We start from the raw sequence: 20,364 nt of genomic DNA, 5'->3' as shown, positions 1-20,364 counted from the left end.
GAATATGTTAGAAAGTTATCGAAGTGCTGAGGGAAATGCTGCGCCAAGGAACACGCGGGACTGTCTCACACAAGCGCGGGTGATAATGTTTATATATCATTTGCCGCAGCTCAACTCTCACACAAGGTTTTTCTTTTTTGCCTGACTTCAGATTAATTTATTTTTTGCATGACCCCTTCAGATTATTAGTGATTGTAAAACTCGTACGTGCATCGGAACTTTATAAAGCAAATAATGAGGAAATTATGTGGAGCGTAGGCGAGAAAACCGTTTTGAAATGTTTATGCCACTTTAAATATCGTTATGTGCAGCAGTTATTTAATGTTATTTAAATTATAACATGATTTGAAAAAGATCAGAGATGGACGCGCCAAGGAAAGTTTTGGTGGCACGGCCTGATGGTTTTCCTGGCTTGGTGCTCCCTTAGACTGTTATACTTGAGAATGCTTACTTATCTGCCTCACAATTCAGTGAGGAAGTGAAGAATGTAATGAAGCGGGAAGGATAAAACGCGAGTCGTTGGTGTGTTGCTGGAGCGAGTGATGACACGTAAAGGTAGGCGCACACTTGTTCGCATCGTACGGACGGCACGCATCGTACGCATCGGATTTTAGTATTCTTTACATTATTTCAAATGGGTCTGCGCGCATTTGACCGCGTCGTACGCATCGGACATCGGCAATGCCGACGAGGATCCCCGAAAGAGCATTCAATCCGATGCGTACGAACGATGCGGATGGAGTATGTCCTTCCAGAGAGAGCTCAGCTTCACAACTGCGGGTGGTGAATGGTCCAATGCCGACAATGTGCGCAGAAAATCCGATCCGTCCGATGCGTGCCGTCCGTACGATGCGGACCAATGTGCGCTGACCCCAAAAACAATCCGATGAGTACGATGCGTGCCGTCCGTACGATGCGAACAAGTGTGCGCCTACCTTAAGGGTGAAGAAGATATGGAAGTGTTACACTTGTTTATATGGTGAAATTGTTGGCGCGGGTCGGCGCTGGTTGACCGCGACAAAACCAACGTTCTCTTTGCACGCACCCTTACAGAAATACTCCCAGTGTCGGTAACATTCTGTACTTCGCCAGACACATCACTGCACTTCACCAAACACTTCTTTCCACAGCCGCACACAGCGGGCACTGACTTCAACTGGCTGATCTGCGGCGACTAGTGAGGCGACTTGTGGCAGTGTTCGCTTCGCGATTCCTCGTGGCGGTGTCAGACTTGCATTCCTCCGAGACGGTGTTACAGTAATACCCACGCCTACTGAGGGGTCTTCGCTTGCTTCTCGCTGCTGGCGTGCAGTGCCCTCCCCAAACACACAAGTCTGCGGTCCCGTTTGGCGCGCACCAGCCTGGGCCGGGCTGACCTGGTCCTCCTCCTCACAGTCCGTCGCCTCCCCAAACACGGTGGTACACAGTCGCTCGAAACTACCAACTATTCTTGGCCTCGGTCGGCGACGTTCCCTTCGTCGTTCTTCTCGTGGCCGAGACTCTGCACGCTCCCCGAACGCCGTATTCCACAGTCGCACGTAGCTGTCGCCTACTGCCCGTGGACTGGTCTGCCGGCTCACCTCGGCGGCATCGCTTTTCTGCACGACGCCGTCAGTCAACGTTCCCACGCTGCTCGCTTCGTATTTTTCTGACACATCGTCAGCCTGGCTGTCTGTCTCGCCTGCCGGAGGCGTGGCCTCCGCCTCCGAGCACAGGGCCTCATGGGGGCTAGCGGGCACCAGCCACTCCCTGGGGTCTGGCAGGGGCGGGGGCGTGGCCTCTGGCGCCGAGCACAGGGCCTCGGGTGGGCTGGCGGGCACCAGCCACTCCCCGGGGTCTGGCATCGGCCCGCACATTTCCTCCACCAGGAACTTCAGCCTGGCCTGAGAGGGCTCGTACTCTCCCAGAGGGAAGGTGCACTCAGGGACTGGTGGGCTCGATAGCCGCTTGTGTCCCACCGGGTAAATGGGCGGGGGTGGAGGGGTGGGCACGGGCGAGGTCTGTGCTACCACCAGGAAGGCTCTCTCCACCTTCCCGCCAACCTTCACCTCGAAGGGCACTTTGAGCAGCTTCTCGGCAGTGCCGCACACTAGGTGGCCCACCTCTACCTGTGCCCGCGTCCGGATGGTGCGCCTCGCGTACAGGCGGATCTCCAGCTTGCTGCTGCGGCCCTTCACGCGGAAGATGGGCGCCTTTCCGCTGGCAAACCTCTGGACGAGTGTTATCTTGCCACCCTTGCGAGTGGCGTGCACGCCGTCACGCAGCGGCTCCATGGCCAGGGGCACGTGCAGCATAGGCGTGTGCCACCAGCCCTTGTAGGACACCGTCAGCTTGGTAGGGGTGCGGGCGTCCTCTCGGTTGAGGACAGCCACGCGAAGAATTTCCAGATAAGCCTTCATAATTGTTTTTGAGATAAAAAAGAATTCGATCGGAAAATGAAGAAACCTAAACACCGAGTGACGGAGACACTTCACGATGGCTGGAAGGTAATCAGGCAAACACCTCGGAGACCAAGAGTAATGCAGCGGCGGTGAGGGAGGACGCAATTCTGTATCTACGTCTACATCTACGTCCTTAAAAACACTTCCTTGATTCGTTTGTGTCACACCTCATCTACAATCTCATCACTCCATCGTCTTCCGTAGACTTTGCTTTATAGCGTGAAACTGTTTAGTGTTGCTCAAGAAGTCGCTGCGAATGACAGAAATATGGAAAAGATAGGTATGAACACTTAAAACATGTTTCTATCTTTTTTTTTTTTTCTTTAAGTTATTACGAGGGAAACGTAGTGTACTTTGGAGGTTGGAGTTTCATTTTGTGCGACCCTGCCCGGCCCGGCCCGTCTCGATCATAACGCTATTCAAAAGCTAATTTCTCCAGAACTATGCGGCCGATCGTAACGAAATTAACACCGTGTGATTGTATAACTCTGTCAATTTTATATGAGGTGGCTGTCATCTTTTCTATTGAGTAAACTCAGTGGCTAACTTCCAAATAGTAGAAGGGCGTCAAAAATGGGATTTCTTAAAAACTATTAAATTTTCACCAACTTATTTTTGTCTCAGTAAGAGCGGACACATACCATTGAACGCTGAATGAAATTTTCTATCCAATGGTATACCGGAGAATCATTCACCTCTGAGCTAGAATTTTTTTTTTTATATGCTAGGTGTTATGTGTCTGGCCCGCCTGTAACGTTATTCAAACGCTAATATCTCCGTAATTACGCTGCTGATCGTAACGAAATTACCACCATATTATAACACAACTCTATCAATTTTATATGATATAGGTTTCATCTCTTCTATTCGGGGAAGTCAATTGCTAACATGCAAAAAGTAGAAGGGTGTCGAAAATGATATTTTGTAAAGTGACTCAGTTTTCTGCAATTTTCATCAACTTTTTTTAGTCTCAGCGATACTGGATGCATATCATTGAACGCAGAATGAAATTTCCCATCAAACGGTGTATGTATAGCACAACGATTGGCCTCTCGCAAAATTTTTGATTGAGTGATTTGAATATCAGGCAAGTGCTGTATGTGCGCGTGCCTGAAATTGCCGCTAACTTCTCAACTAATGAATTGGTAAACCTTAAATTTTGTAGTTTATAACATTAATAGAAGTTATAACGGAAAATCATGTCAGATTTCCAGCACTATTTTCCATGCGCTTCGCTCGTCATTCGTTTTCCTAGGCGTTTTACTGATTATTATTATTGTTATTATTATTATTATTATTATTATTATTATTATTATTATTATTATTATTATTATTATGTAAAAGTCTAGTAAGAACCAATACATTTACTACTGTTTGTTCTTCCTGTGTGTTCCTTTGATCCTCCTCCTCCTCCTCCTCTTCCTCCTCCTCCTCCTCCTCCTCCTCCTCCTCCTCCTCCTCCTCCTCCTCCTCCTCCTCCTGTCGTTTCCACTACCTCCGCACCAAAGTTAATCCCTTCACCATCTCACCGCCCACAAAGCCCTCACACTCCCGCTGACCGAACCACCATCACCACTCCTATGGGCGGGAAAGGTACCACGATCATACATACACACATACATACATATACATACACATACGTACATACATACATACATACATACTGTCTTTACCGTCACTGCCATACATTTAGGATCCCTTTGTAGTATATTGTGTGTGTGTGTGTGTGTGTGTGTGTGTGTGTGTGTGTGTGTGTGTGTGTGTGTGTGTGTGATAGAGAGAGAGAGAGAGAGAGAGAGAGGTGGTAATGGTGTATATAACTAGTTGATAAATGTGAGGAGGAGGAGGAGGAGGAGGAGGAGGAGGAGGAGGAGAAAAAAAAAAAAGGAGTAAAATCGAAGAATATAAGAACAAGAAAAGTGGAAAGGGTGACACCAAGAAGGAGTTTTGTGGAAGAGGAGGAGGAGGAGAAAGGATGAAGTAGAGGAAAAAGAACTAGGAGAGAGAGGAGAAAGAGAAAAAAAAATGATATCAAGAAAATTTAGATTGTAAGGAGGAAGAGGAGGAGAAGAAGAAAGAAGAAGAAGGAAGAAGGAGGAGAAAGAGAGAGAGAAAAAAAAAAGGAGGAACATGATAATTTACGAAAATATGATGTCACGAGAAATTAAAAGGCATTCATCACAACATATATCTGCTTATAATGTTTGTTTAAGTGGTGTTTCATGTCACAGATCCCCGCTGCGTGTGTGGGGAGAGGAAAGGAAAGCAGGAAGGCACCTCACCGTTTTTCATTCCATTCTTAATCGCTTCTCCCTCCAACATCCAACTCTCGGCGACTGCGTTAAAAAAGTAAGAGTACGTATGAAGTTTTTACACAAATACGGTTAGGGAATAGGGAAGGAAGTAACGAAAAGGAAATAATATCTGGTGATAATATTCAGCACGAGAGATAAACGATATGAAGCAAAATTAAGATAAGAAATGCATCGAGTGTGTATGCGACTTTGTGTTTCTATTTATGACATGTTTTCACTGGCATTAGACCAAGAGAGAGAGAGAGAGAGAGAGAGAGAGAGAGAGAGAGAGAGAGAGAGAGAGAGAGAGAGAGAGAGAGAGAGAACATATATATATATATATATATATATATAAAAGAGAAATGCAAAAATTAATCTTTAAACGCACACAAAAAAAAAACGAAACCAATAAAAAAAAAAAAAAAATAGTGACGAGGTAGAGAAGGGAGCAATAACGGTAACGAGAAACACATTGATATGAAAGCACTTGCCGGTGAAATCAGCAGGACAAAGAGTAAGCAACTGTTGACCTACATCACCCCGGCTGCTGCTGGAATGTTTACCCGGAAAGGTTTTTGATTCGAGCATCGATTTAGGACTCAACTAATAGCAGGCGAGGGCACTTCACCTTGCTCCACTCACGGCGGCTGGAAAAGAGGAGGAAATTTGTGCCGCTTCCATTGTTTCTGCTGCCCTGCCTCACTTCTGGCGCCGCGAGTGTTGGCTGGAGTGTTCTTTTTTCAATCACGTCCTCGCCAAACCAAGCATACGTGTACTGAACCTGGTTTGGCTGCAGAACTTGGGAAAACGGTACATTTCTACCTATTCTCTTGTACCTTTTTCATTGCAATTTGAATGTTTTTTTAATCACGCGCTCGCAGATAAAGGCACGCGTGTACTTAACCTTGTGTCTTCTTAATCTTGCTTGGCTGCAGAACTCGGCAAAAAGAGTGCATTTATACCCATTATCTTTTACCTTTTTCATCTATAATTTGAATGTTTTTTTTTCTTTTTTTTTTAATCATGCGTTCGCAAAACAAAGTGTGCGCGTTCTTAAATTTGTTTGTCTGAGGAAGAACTCGGCAAAACAGTGTACATTTATACCTGTTATCTTGTATCTATCGACCTGCATCAGTCTTAGCGCTGTATATTATTCCTCTGTTATTTATTTAATGACGCACACTTAAAACAAAGTATAAGTGTGCTTAATATTGTTTGGCTGAAGAAAACATCGACAAAACGACAAATTTATACCTTTTTCCTCCCATTTATATATTTTTTATCTGCATCATTCGCTGTTAATTGTTTATGAATATTCTTTTATCAATGATTCACAAAACAGAGCAGCACTTAATTACGTTCAGTTATTGGTGAGCTGATCAAGGACAAATTTTTAACTATCCAATTGTATCTTTTGACTTTCATCACTCTTTGCGCTGGATATTGCTTATCAATATTTTCTTGCTTTATTAATCAAGTAGATTACTTAACCCTGTTCAGTTGTTAACGAATCCAACAGGAAAAGATCAGTGTTTACCTGTTCTCTTGTATCTCTTGACCTACATCACTCTTAACGCTGTAAAAGGATTATCTGTTTGTGTGTGTGTGTGTGTGTGTGTGTGAGAATGTCAAGTACTCACAGAGCAAACTATATGAATGGCTAATCTTGTTTATATCTTGGCGAACTCAACAAGAATAAGAGATATTTGCCTATTTGTCCTGCCTCCTTTGACCTGCATCACTCTTGGCGTTGTAAGTTGTCTTTCTAAATATTACACCCCTTTTTAATCACGTACTCAGAAACCAAAACACGAGATGACTTAATTTTGCCCCGTTGCTAACAGACTCGACAGGGAGAGCTAAAATCCACGTATTCCCTTGCATCTGCTAACCTACACCACTATTACCGCTGCAAAATGTTGATCTGAATATTTTTTTTTACCTAGTACTAAAAAAAAAAAAGGCATGTGAGTAATAAATATTGTTCAGTTACTGGTCAATAGGAAGAGTAGACTTAACTTTTTTTTTTTTCCTATTTGTTGACCTCCATTACTCTTGGCGCTGTAAATTGCTTATCTGAATATCCCCCCCCCCCCTTAATCAAATACTCATAAAGCAAAACACGAGAAGACTTGATTTTGTTCAGCTGCTAACAGATCTGACAGGGAAAGCCAATTTCTACGTATTCCCTTGCATCTGCTGACCTACATCACTATAATCGCTCCGAATGTTCATCTCAATATTTTTTTTAGCATTTTCTCGAAAACAAAACATGTTGGTAATTAATCTCGTTCAGTGAGCTCGACAGGAAGAGCAAATTTTTACCTCTCCCTTTTTTTTTTTTCTTTGTTTGTTGACCTACGTCACTCTTGGTGCTATAAACTGCTTAACTGAATATTTTTTTCCCATTTTAATTAAGTACTTATAAAACAAAACATGCGTGTAATTAATCTTCTAGTTACAGGTGAGCTCGACACGAAAAGTCCGTTTTAGTCAACATCACTCAGCGATATGAATTCCTTATCAGAATACTGTTATTGTTTTTAGTCAAGTACTTACAATATGAAACAGAGTATTTAGTTTTGCTCAGGTACTGATGAACTCGACAGGACAGGTAAATTTTTTCCATATTCCCTTCTGTCTTTTGACCTACATCAGTCGTGGTGCTGCATTTTTTTTTTTTTTTAATCAAGTAGTCACAAAACGTAATCTTGTTCAATTATTGACGAAGTGGACATGAGAAGCAATGTTTTACCTTTCCCCTCTTGTCTGTTGACCTACATTGCTATTACCTCTGGAACTGTTTACCTGAATAGTATATTTTTCATTTTCTCTTTTAACTCAGTCCCACAAAACAAAATACGCGAGCACTTAATCTTGTTTCACTGCGGAAGAACTCGAGACGGGGAAGAAATTTACACTTATTCCCTTGTACGCTCTAACTTTTATAACTCTTACTGGTGCGAAAATTAATGTTTCCCGTATATTTTTTTTAAAGCGAACGTTTTGGTTTAACACGAGCAGCTGAGAGCACTTCACCTCTTTATCTTGTTCCACTTTGGGAGAACCTGCTAGGAGGATAACATTGCTTCCTGTAACCGTGTAACTTTTTACCTGTGGCACTCTACAGTTTCACCACTTTTATTTATTTATTCATTTTTCTTTTTATTAGGTAAGAAGGACTGGCCAAGGATTACATAAAGGGAGAAAAGAAAGGCCCACCCAAGGCACCAGTTCCCAGAGAGTAGAAATGATAGAGCTGAAATGATTTCCTGTTGTTTTTTTAATGAAAGTATCAGTGAAGCGAGTGGCGCGCAAGATAAGTCAGTCTTTCTATTGCTGTTTCTATCCCTGCTCTCTTTACGGAACAACATTAAGAGCGAGTTTGTTTTTTTTTCTATTCTTTTACACATTTTTCCCAGGGCCGCTCTTCCTGATACATTAAAAAAAGTACCTTAATAAACTAAGAGTAAAGCCGAATTGAGGCAAAAAATCTCTAGTTTTAATAAAGGAAATACTAATTATAATCAACTAATCGCTCTTTACTGAGGCTGAATGTTTGCTCAAGGCGTTTTTTAGGCGATAGAATCAATGTAACACTCACGGCGCCAAACCAGACGCTGTTTACTTTGCTGCGGTAACAGAAGATTCGCTAGGATGCTCTAAAATCGTTAAGGTTAAGTAAGGCACGATGAAGCAAAGTTTACCTAAGATTGAATTGGGTTAGATTAGTTTAGGTATGGTAAGATTAGTTTCGGTCAGGTGAAGTTGCATTGAGTTAAGCAAAATGAAATGAAAGAAAATGATAAAAAAAAAAAAGACACAGAAAGGGAAAAGAAAGTGAAGTCATTTTGCTTGGTGCTCGAGCTGGAAATGACGCGTTATCCATACATGAGGTGGATAAGAAGGGCAAGTAAGAGGATGGAGGACAGGTGGAAGAAACATTTTCCCGTCTCGCCTCGGATATGAAGAATCCAGGATAGGTGTAACGAATTTTTTTCCCTCGTCTCGGATAAGAAGGATGGCTAAGATCAATTCAGGCGACGCAGGACAGGTGAAACAAGCATTTTTCCCCTCATGTCGGATAAGAAGGATAGCTAAGCAGACTTCATAGGATTCTTGATAGATGGAACAAGCATTTTTCTCCCTCTCTTCGTCTCGTATAAGAAGTGTAACTAAAATCCATTCAGGCGACGCAAAACAGATGAAACAAACATTTTATTTTTTCCTCTTCGCCTTGTATAAGAAGTGTAACTAAAATCCATTCACGCGACGCAAAACAGATGAAACAAACATTTTATTTTTCCCTCTTCGCCTCGTATAAGAAGTATAACTAACGAGATTTCAGAAGACTCAGGATAGGTGGAACACAATTTTTTTTCCCCCTCGCCTCGCTGCTCCCCCTCTGGCCACGATGCCGTGTACTCGCCCACCTATTGGCTCCAAGTTATATAAGTAAGGAAGTTGGAGTAATCGATGTGGACCAAGTTATAAAACATCTTGAAGACTTGCGCCATCCCTCCCTTAGTGAATGGCGTTGGAAAGTTTCAGCTGATGCTCTTCACCAGATTTTTGTCCTTAATGTTTTAGGATCAGTCTTGGCGGAGGAGGAAGAAGAGGAGGAAAAAAAATAGAGTCAAAAGGTTGAGGAAGAGGAGGAGGAGGAGGAGGAGGAATAAGAAAACGGAATCAGAAGGAGAAAAATGGGGAAGAGGAGGAAGAACAGGTGGAAGTACAGGGGAAGAAAGATTAATAGGTGGAAAAAAGTCAAGAGAAGGAGGAAGCGGAGAAGGAAGAGGAGGAGGAGGAGGAGGAGGATTCTACTGATCACTGTGTTGTGTAAACGAGAGAGAGAGAGAGAGAGAGAGAGAGAGAGAGAGAGAGAGAGAGAGAGAGAGAGAGAGAGAGAGAGAGAGAGAGAGAGAGAGAGAGAGAGACTACCATTTACGTTACAACACAGAATTAGAAAAAAAAAAAACTTAGACACAAAAAGCGAAAGACAGAGAAACTAATGGAGAACAAATCACGAAAAAGAAAGGGAGAAGAACAGAAACACGTGGAAGGGGCGGACAGGCCACGCTCATCAGAAGACTGTTACATAAGTCTCCCCAAAACTAGTCAACAAAAAAGGGCAATTAATTAAGATTTAGCCGAAATTTACCATTCCCTTAAAAGAAATGACTAATGGCGTTGCAGTCTCTGGAGAAGGAAGGAAATGGAAAATAAGAGAAGAAAAAGTGGATGTATAGAGTGAGAGAGAGAAGTAAAGGAGGAGAAAATAGAGAGGAATGCTGAAAATAGGATGAAAGAAACCTGATGTATAGAAGGAAACAGAAGAAGTAAGGAAATGGAAAGCATAGAGGAAGATTGGAAAATTCATTACTGGGAAGGGAAAAAGGAAAAGAAAATAAAGGCAGAAACGTGGATGAATAAGTAAGGAAAGCAAGAGAATGAAAGGGAAGGGAAAGAGTAGAAGAATGGGAGGAAGATTGAAAAATGAATTACTGGAAAGAGAGGGGAAAAAAAAAAGATAGAAAAAAGGAAGAAGGCGAGTAGAGGAAAGGAAGAGAGTTAAAGGAAATTGAAAAAGTAGGAAAGAATTTGAGGTAGGTTGAAAAAATAAATACTTGAAAGGAAGAGGTGAAAAAAAAAAACGAATAGAAAGAAAGAAGAACGAATGTAGAGGAAAGGAAGAGAATAAAAGAAAAGGGAAAAAGTAGAAAGGATTAAAGAAAGTAGAAATGAAAGATAACAGTGAGTGATTGGAAACAGAAGGTAAAGAAAATTAATATGAAGAAAGAAAAACATTGAAATAAAAGAGAAAGATAAATAAAGGAAGGATTACGGAGAAAGAAGGAAGGCAGGAAGAGGATACGGATGAAATATTGGAACTGAAGAGGTGAAAAAGAAATTAATCAATAGCAGAAGGATGATAAATATACGAAAAGGAAAATAAAGGGAAACAGTAGCGGAAAATGGAGATAGGGAGCGTGATCTGATGGAAGAGGAGAGATGAACGAAGGAAAAGATCAGAAGTGGAGAGGCGATAAATTTAGAGGGAAAAAAATAAGAAAAGGGAAAGAGTTAAGAGGAAGAAGGATTAAAGATAGAATAATTAAAATTGGAATTAAAGTTGTGGAAAAAAAAACAATGATAAAAAGATGAAAGCAAAAGTGAAAGTAAGGAAAGGAAAGAATAAAAGTGATAATCATAAACGAATGCAAAAAAAAGTAAAGGAAAATAAGTTGATAAACATAAGGAAAGAAAGGATTAGAAATAGTGATGATCATAAAGAAAAGGGAGGAAATGGAAGAAAAAAAGATAAACAAAGAAAAATAAAGAAAACGAGAGAAAAGATGGTGACAAAACAAAAGCAGAGATATAGGAAAGAGTAAAAAAATCGTAGAAAATAAGAAGAAAGAAAAAAAATCAGAGTTAATCACTGGAAAGGAGGAGATTGAAGGAAAGAAGGAAGAGATCAATAATGAAGACGAGAATGAAAATAATGAAAAAGGAAGAAGGAAAGAATGAAGATCACAAAATAAAAGGGAGACACTGGAAAGAAAAAAAAAATAGGAAGGCGTAGAAACTGAGAGAGAGAGAGAAAAAAAAAAAAAGACGGGAGAAAATGAGTTATTGGAACAGAAGAAAGAAGCAGGAGGAGGGAGGGGAGGTGATCAATAATGAAGGAGAGGATGACAGGTGTAGAGGAAGCAAGCCATTTACTGAACGCGGAAGGATCATGAGGGTGAAGGGCAGTGAATGGCGGCGAGATGGTTACTGATCTGAGGATGAAAAGGGAGATACTAATTTGAGACGGAGAAAGAAACTTGACATCTGAAAAATAATGAACAGTATTCTGAAACACGCACCCAATCATCCTGACTACTGTCCATAAGCTCTAATAGACGTTCCAAGGGTTTTTAAGGGTGTTTTTACGCTAGTAGTGACAGATTAACAAGATTTCTACATTATTGACGGAAGAAATGGTGTTGAGAATGTAACTTATCGTCTCTGTGACCTTTGAAAACTGTCGTGATGAAAGGATAAGGGGTTTCTGTATACAGGCCCATAAATGACGAGGAGGAGAGGAAGAAATTGACGTAGCATAAGGAGGTGGAAGATGTCAAGGATAAAGACGAGGATGAGAAATATAAAGGAGTACAAAGGAGGAGGAGTAAGACTGAATTTGTTGGCCATTAAGAGGTTGTGATTAAGGTCATCGGTGTACAGTTAAAAGTAAAGGGTAGTGAGGATGAAGGATTCCCACCATCTACTGTTTCCTTAATCTGTTGTGGCTTGCAGGAAAAAAGAAAGAAAAGAAAGGAGAGAAAGAAAAAAATGATTGCCATACTGCATTAATTACAAAAATTAAGGAAAAGAACTACAACTACTGCTGCTACTACTTTTACCACCACCACCACCACCATCACCAACAACAACAACAACAACAACAACAACAACAGCGATAGCGACAACTGAGTAAAACAAAGAAGAGGAGGAGGAAGAAGAATTGGACAGGATGGATTATGATAGTGAAGCAGATAAGAGAAAAAGATGTTGAGGTTAGGGTATGAAGTGAGGGAAGGCAGGAGGACTTTTCAGCGAGGGGAGCAGCTTATACACGCAAGGGTAAGTAGAGGGAAAGTGTGTTGAGGGGAAGTGAAGGACAGACGAGTGAGGGGATGATAGGAAAAAATAGATATAAGATAAATGATGGAACTGAGAGAGAGAGAGAGAGAGAGAGAGAGAGAGAGAGAGAGAGAGAGAGAGAGAGAGAGAGAGAGAGAGAGAGAGAGAGAGAGAGAGAGAGAGAGAGAGAGACACCCAAAGTCAAACAAACAGACAAATACACAGACAAACAAACAGACAGGTAGATAATCAGAAGAAACACACAAACAAACAGTCACAGACACGTACATAGATCAAACAGACACCCAAACAGACTTACAGACAGGCAAACAGGCAGACAGAATAGTGAGGGTTGGGATGGTGTGCAAATGGATGGATGGATAGCACTCGGAACATTAATGAAAAATAACGATAGGAAAGAGAGAGAGAGAGAGAGAGAGAGAGAGAGAGAGAGAGAGAGAGAGAGAGAGAGAGAGAGAGAGAGAGAGAGAGAGAGAGAGAGAGAGAGAAGAAAGTAAAAAAAAAAAAAGGTTTCAACTCCATTACGGTTATTTTCGGACATGCTGCAGTTTCCACGAGTCACAAGAGGGCGCCACTAGGAGAGCCGCGCACATGCATTGAAAAGTAAATGATAAAATATGATATATGATGTACATGAATGTGAAATGTCGGTGGAAAATATTGGAAAGGCAAGGGATGGGATGTATTTGTTAGCGATGGTGGTGATAGTGGTGGTGGTGGTGGTGGTGTGTAGCAAATAATCTAGTCAGCCATAGAAATATCCCATTTTCTCTCATATTCAGGGTACACTAAAGCTTACGCGCTTCTCAGAACCAGTAATATGTAAACACAAGTCACCGCTCCAAGCACTCCGTTTTCTCTTATATGTTTTCAGCCTCCCGTTCTCTTTCTACTGCACAGATTTTCCGTCTTTCATCTCTTCTTCCTCATTTTTTTATACATACACATTCTGTGCACGCTTTTCGACACATACGTTACACGTCTTTTCTATACATCATATTACTCCTTTCTTCACACAGACATACACACACACATTCACTCTCTTTGTTCATATCTTTATGTAAATCATTTTTTATGTTCAGTATTTCTTGTGTACATGTTCATGTTTTTGTTAAATAAAATAGAGAGAGTTTAACCAGTCTAACAAGTGGCTATAAATACAACCTTAGCTGGTGAACAAAAAGAGTTAAGAGATTAAAGGACTTGCAACTGCTGACGGTTACCTGTCGGTTTTCTCTTCTCTATCTCTGGCGAGTTAAGAGATTAAAGGACTTGCAACTGCCGACGGTTACCTGTCGGTTTTCTCTTCTCACATTCCTGGCGGCTTCCACCTAGATCACTAGAAATGGTGACTCGGAGTTAGACCGTAGTGGCCAGCTCCACCAATGCTGTGTCCCAGGTTCTTTAGCACTATAGCGTCGCCACAGCTATAGGTACCTCGCCCAGGTCAGCCCCCGCCTGACACGGACCACCACGGCCAAACCGCCACCCAGCCTGGCCCAGCCGTGACCCACCGACGCCACCCAGCCCGGCCAGCCGCCACGTGACACACACACACCGTCACCCAGCCCGGCAGCCGTGGTCACCGCCGCTGCCTCACCAGTCACCAGCCACCCTCTCTCCCAGCTGTAACTCACCACGCCTCGCCAGCCACCCAGGCCACTGAGGCCACGCTCACCTGCCGCCTCACCACCGCCACCAGGTCCTTCCCTCTCCTGCTGCCGTGACCCACCGCGCCAACTCCACCTGCTGCCTGGTCACCTGCCACCCCTGCCACACCTGCTGCCCAGCCTCCATCACCACCACAGCAGCAGCAACACCTCTCCGGCTCACCACGCACGGTCACCGCCACCCGGCCGTGACCCCACTGGCCCTGATTTCGCTTCTCTACAACAGGGCGGCGCCCCCTGCACCGGTACTCCCGTCTTCCGCTCGACAACAGGGCGGCGTTCCCTGCAACGTTCCCCCACCAAAGTGTTAGTGCTCCCGACCGTCCCTCCCCTCTCCCCCGTCGTCCACCCTCCCCCTGTGTGTGTTAACCCCTGCCCCTAGAAAACTCCCTAGTGTGCATCAGCGCGTACCAACCCCCGTGTGCCAGACACCAACACCTACACATACACGCACTCACACACACACACACAGACTACACACTTCGTTCACGGCAGTGCGTTCCAAGCCGTAAGTGCGAGTGTGGTAAAGTACGTGCCTAGGACCATCGCTGTCACACCCTCAGCACTGCACAGTGGCGCCCAGCAGGCGTCCCTTGCCACCTCTCACTGGCACCTGGCGCCGGAGGAGCCCGCGCCTCGCCGACAGGCGTCACTACACCCTGCTCCACGACTCGCATAACAAGCCACCAGGCCCCATCGCACGCCAGCAACAAGAAACGGCCATGGCTCCACCGGACACCGCCTCCCCAGCTCCCCCTTCAGGGCTCCAGCCTTCAACAGCCACGACCCCAACATGTGGTTTACCATCTTGGAGCTGAACTTCAAGGCAAACAACATCACTGAGGCCTTGAAACAGTTCACTCACGCCTGCACTCTCCTGCCACCCGAGGTCCTCTTGCAAGTCTCGGACGCCATCGCGAAAGCCCCCTCTTCGGACAATCCCTACGACGACCTCAGGCAAGCCGTCCTCAAACGCCTTGCGCCAGACCTCGCGCAGCTGGCTGACGACTATATGTCGACAGTTCCGTCGGCAACGCCACCGTCTTCAGTCGCCACTGTCACTAACACAGCAGACGTCCAGCAACTCACCCACATTGTGTCGCAGCTGGCCCTGCAGGTCAGCACGATGCAGGAACAGCTAAATACCCGCCAGCGTCGCCGCCCACCGTCACCTCGACGCCCTCGCTACCGCTCTCGGTCGCGTAGCACTACACGAACCCAGGGCGTCTGCTACTACCACAGCAGGTTCGGTAGCGAGGCCATTAAGTGCACCCAACCCTGCACTTACAACACCACCCCGGCGTCAAACTAAACGGGCGGACGTTCACGGCGCGTACGATCCGCCAGCCCAAGTCACAGCTACTTCACGTCTACGACCGACGCACCGGAATTAAGTTCCTCGTCGACACCGGCGCTGAGGTCAGTGTCCTGCCTGCCACAGACAACCAGAAGAGGTTGCCTGTAACCACGCACCTCTATGCAGCCAACGCCTCGAAAATCCCTGTGTACGCGGCGGCAGACACTACACCTCGAACTCAACCTCCGCCGCTCCTTCGACTGGACCTTTTACGTAGCAGCTGTGACCCAACCCATCCTAGGCGCCGATTTCCTACGCCACCACGACCTCTTAGTCGACTTGAAGCACGGCACGCTGCTGGATCGTCTCACTTCCCTGCGGACCCGTGGCCGAACGGCACCTGGCGAGAAGCACCGGAATCTCCGCAGTCTGCCGAGATAACCCCCTTCGCCGCCATCCTCAAGGGTTTCCCAACACTAACACAGCCATACTCAGCCACGCAGCCAGTGAAACATCACGTCTTGCACTACATAGAGACCACCGGACCACCTGTTTTCGCCAAGGCTCGTCGCTTAGCACCAGAACGCTACAAACAGGTCAGGGCCGAGTTTGAGTCTCTGATGCAGCAAGGCATCATCCGCCCAAGCTCCAGCAACTGGTCGTCTGCGCTTCACGTCGTCCCCAAGAAAAACGGTGACATACGCCCTTGCGGGGACTACAGAGCCCTAAACTCCCGCACCGAGATGGACAGGTATCCAGTGCCTAACATTCAGGAGTTTTCCTCACAACTGCACGGCTCTACAATTTTCTCCAGGATCGACCTCGTAAAGGCCTTCCATCAGATCCCCATCAACCCCGAGGACATCCCGAAGACGGCCATAATCACGCCCTTCGGACTATATGAATACACTAGGATGCCCTTCGGTCTCAAGAACGCTGCTCAAACATTCCAGCGCTTCATGGACGAAGTTTTGCGAGGACTGCAGTTCTGCTTCACTTACGTCGACGACATTCTAGTTGCCAGCCCAGACGACGCTGCTCATCGCCAACACCTCGAGCAAGTCTTCACTCGTCTGAAGGACTACGGCATCCAGGTCAACGCCGACAAGTCCGTGTTCGGCGTGCCTTCAGTCGACTTCCTCAGCCACACTGTGTCCTCCTCAGGCTTCACCCCCAACTGCAAGTCGCTGTACTGCCATCCAGAACTTCCCGAAGCCAAACAACTCAGCGCCAGTTGAAGCAGTTCCTCGGGATGCTGAACTATTACAACAGGTTCATTCCCCGATGCGCGCTCCTCCTCCAGCCTCTCTACGCCTTAGTGAAGCCAGCCAAACGAGGCCAGTCCGTCACCCTTGCCTGGACGCCCGCAGCTGAGGACGCTTTCCCTCGCTGCCCGGAAGGCGCTCACATCCACAGCGCTCAGTTTCCCTGCCCCAGACGCCCCTACTTCCATCGCCACGGACGCCTCAGACACCGGAGTTGGAGCAGTGCTAACAGCAACACAATCGACGGTGCCTGGAAACCCGTCGCCTTCTTCTCCAAGAAACTCAACACTGCTGAGAAGAAGTACAGCGCCTTCGACAGAGAGCTCCTCGCCATCTACAAGGCATTGAAGCACTTCCAGTACTTTGTCGAAGGACGTCAGTTTCATATCTACACTGACCACAAGCCGCTGACGAGCACCTTCATCAAGAACAAGTCATCCTACTCACCACGTCAACTGCGCCACGTAGACTTCATCTCTCAGTTCACCACGGACCTCCGTTACGTGAAAGGTGAAGATAACGCCCCAGCCGATGCCCTGTCACGCAACATCTGTGCCACATCTACCTCTCTCATCGATTACGCCGCCATTGCTGCCGATCAGGCCGACGACGCCGAGCTGCAGCAACTAAAGGAAAGCACCGCACTACAGATGAAGAGAGTACAGCTACCAGGCACTCAAGTGCACATCTACGCTGACGTCTCGACCAACACCGTCAGACCATACCTGCCTCAACGGCACAGGTATCCACTCTTCCGTCAGCTGCACGACCTCTCACATCCTGGCATCAGAGCTTCACAACACATGATGACGTCCCGATTCATCTGGACCGCCATCAACAAGGACGTGAGAGACTGGACACGTAGGTGCACCACCTGTCAGGCCTCCAAGGTGACGCGACACACACGCTCCCCTACAGCCACCTTCACGCCAGTCTCCACACGCTTCGAACACGTCCATATCGACCTCGTTGGCCCTCTTCCTCACTCCGACGGCTACCGCTACATCCTCACCTGTGTCGACCGCTTCACTCGCTGGCCAGAAGCTGCACCACTGACTGACATCTCCACTGACACCGTTGCACGTGCCTTTATCAGCACGTGGATCTCACGCTTCGGTGTTCCTGTCAGCCTCACTTCTGACCGCGGCGGCCAGTTTGAGTCCAGTGTCTGGAACAAACTGATGACACTACTCGGCATTCGACGATACAGGACTGCCAGCTACCATCCTCAGGCCAACGCTACAGTGGAACGTTTCCACCGCCAGCTGAAGTCGTCACTGATGGCTTCCAGCGACCAACGCGAGAAGTGGAACGCCACCTTACCCCTCGTCCTCCTCGGCATCCGGACGTCCCTCAAGCAGGACCTTCACCACTCTTCTGCCGAGCTCGTATACGGCACCACTCTTCGACTCCCTGGCGAGCTCCTTACCAGCTCACCCGACGCCGGCCCCTGCAGCGTCCAAGACTTCGCCAGCAGTCTTAAGGAGTCGATGAGAAGCCTGCAGCCGGTGCAACCTCGCACGCACCCCGCCAAGACCTTCGTCAGCCAGGATCTCGAAGACTGCACACACGTCTTCGTCAGGGTTGACGCTGTCCGTCAACCACTACAGCGCCCCTACGAAGGCCCCTTCGAGGTCCTCCGCAGGACGAGGAAAAACATCACCATCAACAGAAACGGCTCTTCCGACGTCATAGCCATAGACCGAGTCAAGCCCGCCTACATCCTGCACACCCCGACGGCACCTCACGACCCGACATCGCCGGCCACGCCTTCAGCACCACGCGCCACAGCTAAGCAGCACGTATCGTTCGTCGTGCCTCCTCACTCGGGGGAAGTTATGTAGCAAATAATCTAGTCAGCCATAGAAATATCCCATTTTCTCTCATATTCAGGGTACACTAAAGCTTACGCGCTTCTCAGAACCAGTAATATGTAAACACAAGTCACCGCTCCAAGCACTCCGTTTTCTCTTATATGTTTTCAGCCTCCCGTTCTCTTTCTACTGCACAGATTTTCCGTCTTTCATCTCTTCTTCCTCATTTTTTTTATACATACACATTCTGTGCACGCTTTTCGACACATACGTTACACGTCTTTTCTATACATCATATTACTCCTTTCTTCACACAGACATACACACACACATTCACTCTCTTTGTTCATATCTTTATGTAAATCATTTTTTATGTTCAGTATTTCTTGTGTACATGTTCATGTTTTTGTTAAATAAAATAGAGAGAGTTTAACCAGTCTAACAAGTGGCTATAAATACAACCTTAGCTGGTGAACAAAAAGAGTTAAGAGATTAAAGGACTTGCAACTGCTGACGGTTACCTGTCGGTTTTCTCTTCTCTATCTCTGGCGAGTTAAGAGATTAAAGGACTTGCAACTGCCGACGGTTACCTGTCGGTTTTCTCTTCTCACATTCCTGGCGGCTTCCACCTAGATCACTAGAGGTGGTGGTGGTGATGGTGGTGGTGGTGATGGTAGTAGTATTAATAACAGTAGTAGTAGTAGTAGTAGTAGTGCCACCACCACCACCACCACCATCACCAGCTACAACAACAACAACGTTTTATCATCATCATTATTATCAGGAGCAGCAGCAGCAGCAGCATTAGTATAGTAGTGGTAGTAGTGGTAGTAGTAGTAGTAGTAGTTGTAGTCGTTGTTGTTGTAGTAATAGTAGTAATAACATCACTCACAAAACAATAACAAGTACTTAATTCACACACACACACACACACACACACACACACACACACACACACACACACACACACACACACACACACACACACACACACACGCACACACACACACTGACCTCCTCACTTCCCACAGCACAATTATCCTCTTCATTAGTCACCATTGCGTGTGTTTGCCACCACAATCACGTCAATTAAAGGAAGCGAGGGGCGCGTCTCACCTGCCTGCCTAACGACCCGCGCACCTGTCACCCTCACCTCGCCAAACACCAATTAATGATGCGTGACACTCAAAGGATAATTATTTGCATCCCTTTAAATACAGGTGACGTGATTAAATGGGGTTTTATTTTTTATTTTATCGTGTGAATAATGTTGGTGGTGGTAGTGGTTTTGTGTGTGTGTGTGTGTGTGTGTGTGTGTGTGTGTGTGTGTGTGTGTGTGTGTGTGTGTGTGTGTGATTGCGTGGGCTGGAACTGTACGTACGTGACATAATCACCGCCTCCCACACACACACACACGCGCGCACACACACACACACACACACACACACACACACACACACACACACACACACACACATGTTGACTTAAGCTAATTTCTATATTAACACATTTGTACCCTTTCTCCCCCCTCTCTACTCTCCTCTTCTCTTCTCTTCCTTCTCTTCTCTTCTCTTCTCTTCTCTTCTCTTCTCTTCTCTTCTCTTCTCTTCTCTTCTCTTCTCTTCTCTTCTTCTCTTCTCTTCTCTTCCTTCTCTTCTCTTCTCTTCTCTCTCTCTCTCTCTCTCTCTCTCTCTCTCTCTCTCTCTCTCTCTCTCTCTCTCTCTCTCTCTCTCTCTCTCTCTCTCTCTCTCAACTATCCATTCCTTTCCTGCCATTCTCCTCCTTTCTCTCCCTTCTCTTCTCTTCCCTTCTTTCCTCACTATCACTTTTAATCTCTCAATGCACTCGTCCTATCTAATTTTTCCTCCTTTCCTCCTTTCCTTTTCCATCCTTTTCTTTTCTTCTCTTCTTCTCTTGTTTAGCACAACCT

The 20,364-nt window shown here is 45.8% G+C and overlaps 1 long non-coding RNA gene across 2 annotated transcripts in view; it reads left to right on the top strand.

Annotated features, from left to right (window-relative positions):
• Window positions 1–4,545: 4,545 nt before the first annotated feature.
• Window positions 4,546–20,364, top strand: part of LOC135104131 (uncharacterized) — a 207,584-nt gene continuing 191,765 nt past the window's right edge. For both annotated transcript variants that reach the window (XR_010270312.1, XR_010270311.1), the window contains exon 1: window positions 4,546–4,790. This is a non-coding gene — a long non-coding RNA (uncharacterized LOC135104131). The remainder of the gene's footprint in view (window positions 4,791–20,364) is intronic.

The sequence above is a fragment of the Scylla paramamosain genome, chromosome 10 (genome assembly GCF_035594125.1).
Source record: "Scylla paramamosain isolate STU-SP2022 chromosome 10, ASM3559412v1, whole genome shotgun sequence".
NCBI classification, from domain to species: Eukaryota; Metazoa; Arthropoda; class Malacostraca; order Decapoda; family Portunidae; genus Scylla; species Scylla paramamosain.
The sequence above is the reverse complement of the archived record's forward strand: the minus strand, read 5'-3'. Positions and strand labels throughout refer to the sequence as shown.